Source organism: Podarcis filfolensis (genome assembly GCF_964270895.1).
Source record: "Podarcis filfolensis genome assembly, chromosome: 1".
Classification (NCBI taxonomy): Eukaryota; Metazoa; Chordata; class Lepidosauria; order Squamata; family Lacertidae; genus Podarcis; species Podarcis filfolensis.
Window position 1 is genome coordinate 62,801,949 of NC_139604.1, and position 7,653 is coordinate 62,809,601.

Below are 7,653 nucleotides of genomic sequence, written 5' to 3' on the forward strand. Positions count from 1 at the left end.
CTGGCTTCTGTGTGGCTCCTTAGGTGTGGTTAAAGAGAATGTTGGCTATTCTGGATGGAATTAATGTGTTAAGGTGCATCATTTCCCTCTCACAGTACCCTTGGAGAATTCTGATGGGTTCAAGGCAACAGTTGCCCTGCTATTTATGCACATAGGAGGCAAAACATTCTGTTCAAAACAGGTTTGCCTTCCATGTGGTGCATTTGAGAGAGACACACAGGATGGAAGCTGAGATTACATAAAAAGTCGGCTGCAGAATTTGGATCTGAACCTGGTATGTCTGAATGTTTTTGCTTTCCTTTGTTGTATTGTAATTGTTAACCTCTTGTAAGTTTGCCCTGAAAACCTGTTGAAGAGTAGACTATAATTCAAAAGACAAACCCCAAACCCGGGTCTTTTGACTCCCAGTTTGGGAGCATAGACCATCTCACAGAAGATGTGGTAAAACTATACATTAAAGTCACATGTTCAGCACAAAGTAAAGTGCAGAGCAATAGACTCTAGTTGTCTTTAACTACAACTGCACAAATTGGCTTCTTTTTGTGTCCCAGGAAGAAGATGACATGATTAGGTTTAAAAAAATCAGCCTGAGAATGATAATTTGGCTTTCCCTTCCATGTTACTTATTCCGCTCTGGACATTGGGGACTCATACTTTCGATATTTTTAACACTAGGTGATTTCAAGTACAGCTATTGCCACCCTGAGGATCTATTGCTTCTCCACTGGGTTTCATATTTGGTCCACACATCATGTGTAGTGTTTAGCACAGGACACCCTTGGTGTGTCCTATCAGCTTCAGAAAGTTGGTCAGCATTCTTGGGCAACCTTGTAAACATCTTGTTTGTTCCAGAGAAAGGGAACAGAATGATAATGATGATGGCAGTAATAATAAGAATAAGAATAGGTTTCTGTTTTGAGCACTCCCCCTTGTTCTAGACAGCAGACAAAAGAAAATAAATACTTGATAGGCATGTGGATTTCCACGCTCCTCTCTGCTCATGTGGAACTTGACTTGAGCACATGTGGTGCCATATGGTGTGGGAGGGGTGTGGCACCAAAAGCATATCCCAATAGCCAAAAGAAAGAAAAGAAAGAAGAGGGATTGGACCCAAGGCATAGTTTGTTTCACCACAAAAAACACTGATTGTAAATGAGTTGGAAGGAGAATTGTCTCTCCCACCCCCCCGCAATGCTCCACCAGTTTGCTGTTCATTTGTCGGGACAGGAGAAGTTGTTTACTTTGCTAGGGAGAAGGCCAGATGCAAGAGAAGCTGTTTTGCATGCAAGGTTTTTATGAAAGGGTTGGGAAGGGGAGGAGGGAAGACAAGGAACATTCCAAGTCCTTTGCAACAGATTTTAAAGATCCAGAAGCCTGTTGTTTTGCTTGTTAAAAAGAGTTCTCAGATTCTAGGCAAAGCTAAAAAATATATAACAGAAATGGCTTGTGTGCATTGCCTAGTGTTGTGTATATACAGTTTTCCTCGGTTGGTATGTTCAACCAGGACAGAATGATACTGGGATATCTAGGAGAATGCACCTTGATCCAAAGGGTATTCACAGTTCAGATGTTTTGCACATGGGGAATCTCCCATTCATCTATACAGAAGCAGCCAATGCAAGCATTCGTGGATTGATTATACCCAGTAAAGCAAAAGGGAAGGCTGTTCCTGGATGGCTCCCTCTGTGCCAATTGCATGATTGGAATGACAAAATAGCAGTAAAAATAACCATTGAGCTAGGAGTCTAGTGGGAAGAACATAAATGGTGTCTTTCTTGTGTTATGGGGGAGATAAAGGCTGTGACATTCATTCTAGAGCTGAAACCAATTTGCACCCAAATTAATCTTTCCTTGCAAACATTCAAATCCTTATTTGAATATTTGGTGAATATTTGATGTTCAACAATGCATTTGACGCCCAAAGATTTTGCAGTAGCAGTCAACACTGGGCAATTATATAACAGCTGGCATTCAGCATCAGTCAGCATTTAATAGTGTCAGTATTTGAAAATATTTCAGCTGGACACACAATTACCATCAGTATCTGACAGTAGCCAACACGTAGCAGCCAGCTGCTGCAGTCAACATCTGACTTGAAGCAGGATGTAGTATTTAACGAATCTGACATACAACTTTTAGCGTTTTGCCAATATATCTGACAACTGATACGCAGTATTTGATAAGTCGTGGCCAATACGTTATATGCAGCAGTAGATGTCAAAATGTCAGTAGATGTCATCAGTATCTGCCAACTGATGTAACAGAATTTAGGAAACATCATTCATTTAAGAAATCAAAACAGGACGATTGTGAAATTATGATGTGAAATCATGATTTCCGATGCCGGATGTAAAATTTCTGAAGGCAAATTTCAGCATTAAAACTTTTTTTCTTTTTGGTAATCTGTAGTTTTGCTGGGTTTTGAAAAACTGTATTTTGTTTCTGCTCTATTTCTTTCTACAACAGATCCCAAGTAAATGTCAATAATATGTAACATTCACAGCCATATCACACTGCCTGAAGCAGATTGGGGCTGTCAACACTTTTTGCCACAATCTCTGCCCCCCCCCCCCAATCTTCCTCATCCTCTGTTGCCTTCCAGGATCCCTTCAGATTTGCTGCCTGAGACACGTGGCTCAAAAGAGGACCGGCCCTGTAAACATATGAAACAGGCTCAAATGACACTTTTCCCAGGGCTGACGTGAGGAAGGATCCCTAAGTGCTCATCAGTTTAGAGCAGAGTTGGGGAACCTGTAGCCCTCCAGATGTTGTTAAAATCACCCCTGAGCATGCTGTCTAAGGCTGATGGAGTCCAATAATATCTGGAGGGTCACAGGTTGCCCATCCCTGGTTTAGAACCGACAGTAATGATGCTGTCTTTTGTACCAGTCCCAAATGAGGGAGCTCAGAGGTGGGCAGTAGAATCGGAGTCTCTCTAAGAAACCTAGCAACTGACCCTTGAATTTTAAACGCTTTTTACTTGTTAGTCCATGTATAGAGTGAATAATGGCATTGATAGGAACTTTGGCTTTATTTGGTGCCTGTGCTGAAGATTGCACACCAGGTCCCCAGATGCTTACTAGCAGCCATGAACCTGTGCTAGAGGTTATCCTCACTTATGTGAATTGGCCTGGTCAGTTTATGGCTATTCAAGTAACTCCCACATGCTTAGTCATTAATTTAGATCATTCCTTTGCTTTTGGGGGGTGGGGGAGCAGGTTCCAGGAACTCAGCAGCCAGACGTGGTGGGTGTTATTTTGGAACATTTAGTGAAAGTGACTGCATTGCTTTCCTGTGTCTTTCTCTTGTTACTGTAAATATTTTCACCGAACATTATGTATCAAACACTGCTTTCGGATTATATTTGTGCTACGAGATCTGGGGGTGACTACAATGAAGTGCATGGCAGTGAATGACTCATACCACAGAGAAGGTAAGGAGACTCTAGGATCTCTTCCTGCCTTTGGCTGAATGGCTCTGATAATATTGGGGGGGGGGCTGGAAGGAGAGAAGGAAGAGGGGCCTTGGGAAAGAGAAGGCAGAAGGCCAAAGGAAGTGAGGGGGCTAGGGAAGGAGAGTTTGAAGAGGACATGGTTCTGAAGAATTATGTTCAGAGGTGAAGGTCAGAGTGGAATGAAAACCAAGTGTGAGCAGAATTATGTTATCAGCTGGTATTTGAGTTTGGTCCTTTAAATAAACAGAACGATCAGCTTCCGTAGGGTTGATCATGCACAGTGGTACCTCAGGTTAAGTACTTAATTCGTTCCGGAGGTCCGTACTTAACCTGAAACTGTTCTTAACCTGAAGCACCATTTTAGCTAATGGGGCCTCTTGCTGCCGCCGCGCCGCCGGAGCCCGATTTTTGTTCTCATCCTGAAGCAAAGTTCTTAACCTGAAGCACTATTTCTGGGTTAGCAGAGTCTGTAACCTGAAGCGTATGTAACCTGAAGCGTACGTAACCTGAGGTACCACTGTACTAAGGTCCAGTATACAACAGCATGGTAATAAATTCCCAAAGAATGGAGATGATCTTTTATAGAGCCTTGTTTCTTCCTCCTCCACCTGCTGTTCTTAGATTGCCTTCAGCTTCCTCTCACTACTCAGGAAGCAAACTTTGAAACTTCCTGTTTCTTTCTTCACCTGAGCTCCTAATAGGATCCACCAGGCTCTGCCTGGGACTCACTCCACATGTGCTCTAGATCTTCTGCAAGCACTCTCTCACACAGACACCTCCACAATCCTGTGACATAATACACGGACAAATGTCCTTCCTGGCCTCTGTCTCAACAAGGTAAATATCTCCCTGACCTACTGGGACAGAAAGTCATGCACACAAAACAGTTGAAAGGAACTAAGGCCTATAACATTTAAGCAAATATTGGTGAGTGAGCAGTAATTTCATTACTATCATGTTTACAGTATTAAATGTAGAACAAGAAATGTTTGTGAGCACCTCAAGTGACAGTTGTGGGAAAGCCACTTGCAGACCTCCTCTAGAAAGCCACTCCACATTTTTCAGTGACGGGGAGTTCTGTCATGGTCAGGTTTGGAATTGGAATACCAACAGTATTCTCCTCAAAATGCAGGAAAATTCTTAGTTTCTTCCAAGCTCAATTTGATCAAAACAGACCCTGTTGCGATACCAGTTATGTCTTTCCCGAGTCTAATAAGGTCTGAACTCTTCCTCAACTTCCTAGCAAGCCTTGAGAGCTCCTCCCTTCAAATACCTGACCATCTCTTTTTTGTGCTTGGGTGAAGGAATGTCTCTTCCCACTCTTGCTCTTGGCATACTAGTGAGAAAACTACTTATCCCAGCACTCCTGGCACCTGGAGCAGCAGGCCAGGCACCAGAAGGGGAGGTGGGGACAAAAAAAAAATTCCTCCTTTCATCTCACCGCTACCCAAGCAGTAAGGAAGGTAATGGAGCAAATGGGAAGAGAGATTTAAGAACATAAGAAGAGCCTGTGGCCGATCTAGTCCAGTAGCCTGTTCTCACAGTGGCCAACAAGATGTTTGTGGGAAGCTTGCAAGCAGAAACTGAGCACAAGAGCATTCTTGCCTCCTGCAGCTTCCAGTGGTGTAGCTACGGGGGGGGGGGGGGTAGCTGGTTTTTTTGTCCTGGGTGAAGCCTCCAGAGGGGCACCATTGAGGCTCCCAGCCTGTGTGTGTACACAAATGTGTGTGGGGTGGGTGCCAAACTGGGTCTTTGACCTGGGTGAAATAAAGCCTAGTTTTGCCCCTGTTTCCAACAACTGGTCTTCAGAAGCCTAGTGCCTCAGAACATGGAGGCAGAGTATAGCCATCATGGCTGGTAGCCACTGGCAGCCTTGTCCTCCATGTGTTTATCTAATCGTCTTTTAAAGCCATCCAAATGGGAAGCCATCACTGCCTTGGGTGGGAGCGAGCTCCATAGTTGAACTGTGAACTGTGTGAAGAAGTCCCTTCTTTTGTCTTGCTCTGAATCTTCAGGCATTCAGCTGCCTTGGATGTCCAAGAGTTCAAGTGTTACGAGACAAAAACTTTTCTCTAAGCCATGTGTAATTTTATAAACTTCTATCATGCTGCCTCAGACCATAGCTGTCAACTTTTCCCTTTTCTTGCAAGGAGTCCTATTCGGAATAAGGGAATTTCCCTTAAAAAATGGGAAACGTTGACAGCTATGGTCTGAGGCAGCATGATAGAAGTTTATAAAACTCGCCTTTTCTCTAAACTTAAAAGCCCTAAATGCTGCAACCTTTCCCCCCTAAGGGAGTCACTTGGTCATTTTAGTTGCCTCTTCCTGGACCTTAAAATTTCTTCTTTGGTTCATATTAAAATCCAGGCAAGAAAAGAACTTTGGGGCCATAATGACTGCCTAATATTTGGAAATGAGCACTACAAAGTGCTGAGATTCATATTATGGAGCCAGGATATACGAGTTTGGGCAGCGTTACTGGTGAAGATTGGAATTAGATTAGAGCATGCCTATAGGCAATTTCTTTCAGGCTGTGTCCGGCGAAAAACAAAACAATGTAAGCGTCGGAGACATTCCAGTACAAAGCTTTACACATCCATCCCAGGAACTGCAAAAGGCTGCTTAACTGGGAAACTTCAACCTGCCAGGAAAAAAGTGCACCATGTTATTAATATATGGGATGCCACTCTGCTCATCCTTCACAGCTTTTTTTGCTCAAATGATCCAACTGGTAAAGGCACATTTGTAGTGGACACTGGCTCTCTACAGCAAGTCACAAGGATCTCTTTAATCCCAGAAGCCTTAATGTCCTATGAAAAATGTGAGAATCCCCCAAAGCAGGCTTGAACCCAAACAGTTTGAAATGGCCTGTTTTGCATTTACACTGTGTTTTCTGCCCTTTTATTTCTGTTTTATCATTTTTCCTCTTTCTTCGTTATTTTAATAGCGCTCTTCCTAGTCATAACAAGCAACTTTTTCCGAATCTGGCTTTGATTGATTGATGCTACTTATGGCTGTGAAAAGGGGGTGGAAGAGGAAGAAGAGGGCAAAGAGTTTTTCTTTGCTATTGAGGCTGTTTTCATCCAAAGGGGAAAAGGAAGCGTTTGTTTGCCAGCTAGATTTCATTGCAGTCTGAAATTTGCCTGGTTTGCATATGAGAGCTTATTGATTTTGAAGCAGCCAACTGTGGCTCATGAGACAAATTCATTTCCAGCTATTGTGCCTGAAAGAGGGAATTGAATGGTGACCCCACCCTCAGCCATAGCTATTTAGCAAGTTGTTTCCATAGATATATAAAAATTAAGAGAAGGGTTTTATATAACACCCCAGTTCTTACATACAGATTTCCCTCCCATGCATAGTGGCTTCAACATCACAGCCAAGTGAGGGAATCCATGTATGAATTGATTTCCCTGCACCATGTCCAATTACACATTCATGTAATGTCTTCCCTGTTTAGGGAAGTTTTTAATGTTTAATGCTCTATTGTGTTTTTAATATTTGGTTGGGAGCCACCCAGAGTGTCTGGGGAAACCCAGCCAGATGGGCGGGTGGGCGGGGTATAAATAATAATAATAATAATAATAATAATAATAATAATAATAATAATTAAAGTTTGTGTATATGTGTGCGGGAGCCTCAATGTGGTGAGCACACTGCATGATCAAGCAGCACAATGGCCCCACAGTACGTCTTTCACATGGTTATGGCAACTGGGGCTATTCTGCGCTAAATAATATTGAAAGTAGGGACTATGGGAACTTTGTTGAAGAGGCATCAATATACATTGTTGCCTCTTCAACAAAGTTGCCATAGTCCCTACTTTCAACTCTAGAAGAGTTTTTTAATTTGCAGATTTCTGAGATCTTGTAGGCAGATCACTGGCAGCAACTTTTTTTCTTTTTTTTTACTTATTAGTTACCCCACTCCCCCAGAAAGGATGAATCTGGATTGAACAGAAGGAAAATGTAGGGTGGCTATTTTTTATGCCGACGACATTGTGTGGACTCTGCAAAGATGTTGCAGGTGCAAGGGACGCTGATCCCACAACAAACACCTTGAGTCAGCAGAGTCCATGACATCACTAAATGTTTCACTAAGGAGTCTAACCAAATAGTATACTTTATATTTTATGCATAATTTAGTTTATTTCTGCCAGTGATGGAGAAGAATACCCTGATTTATAAGATCCAATAGTC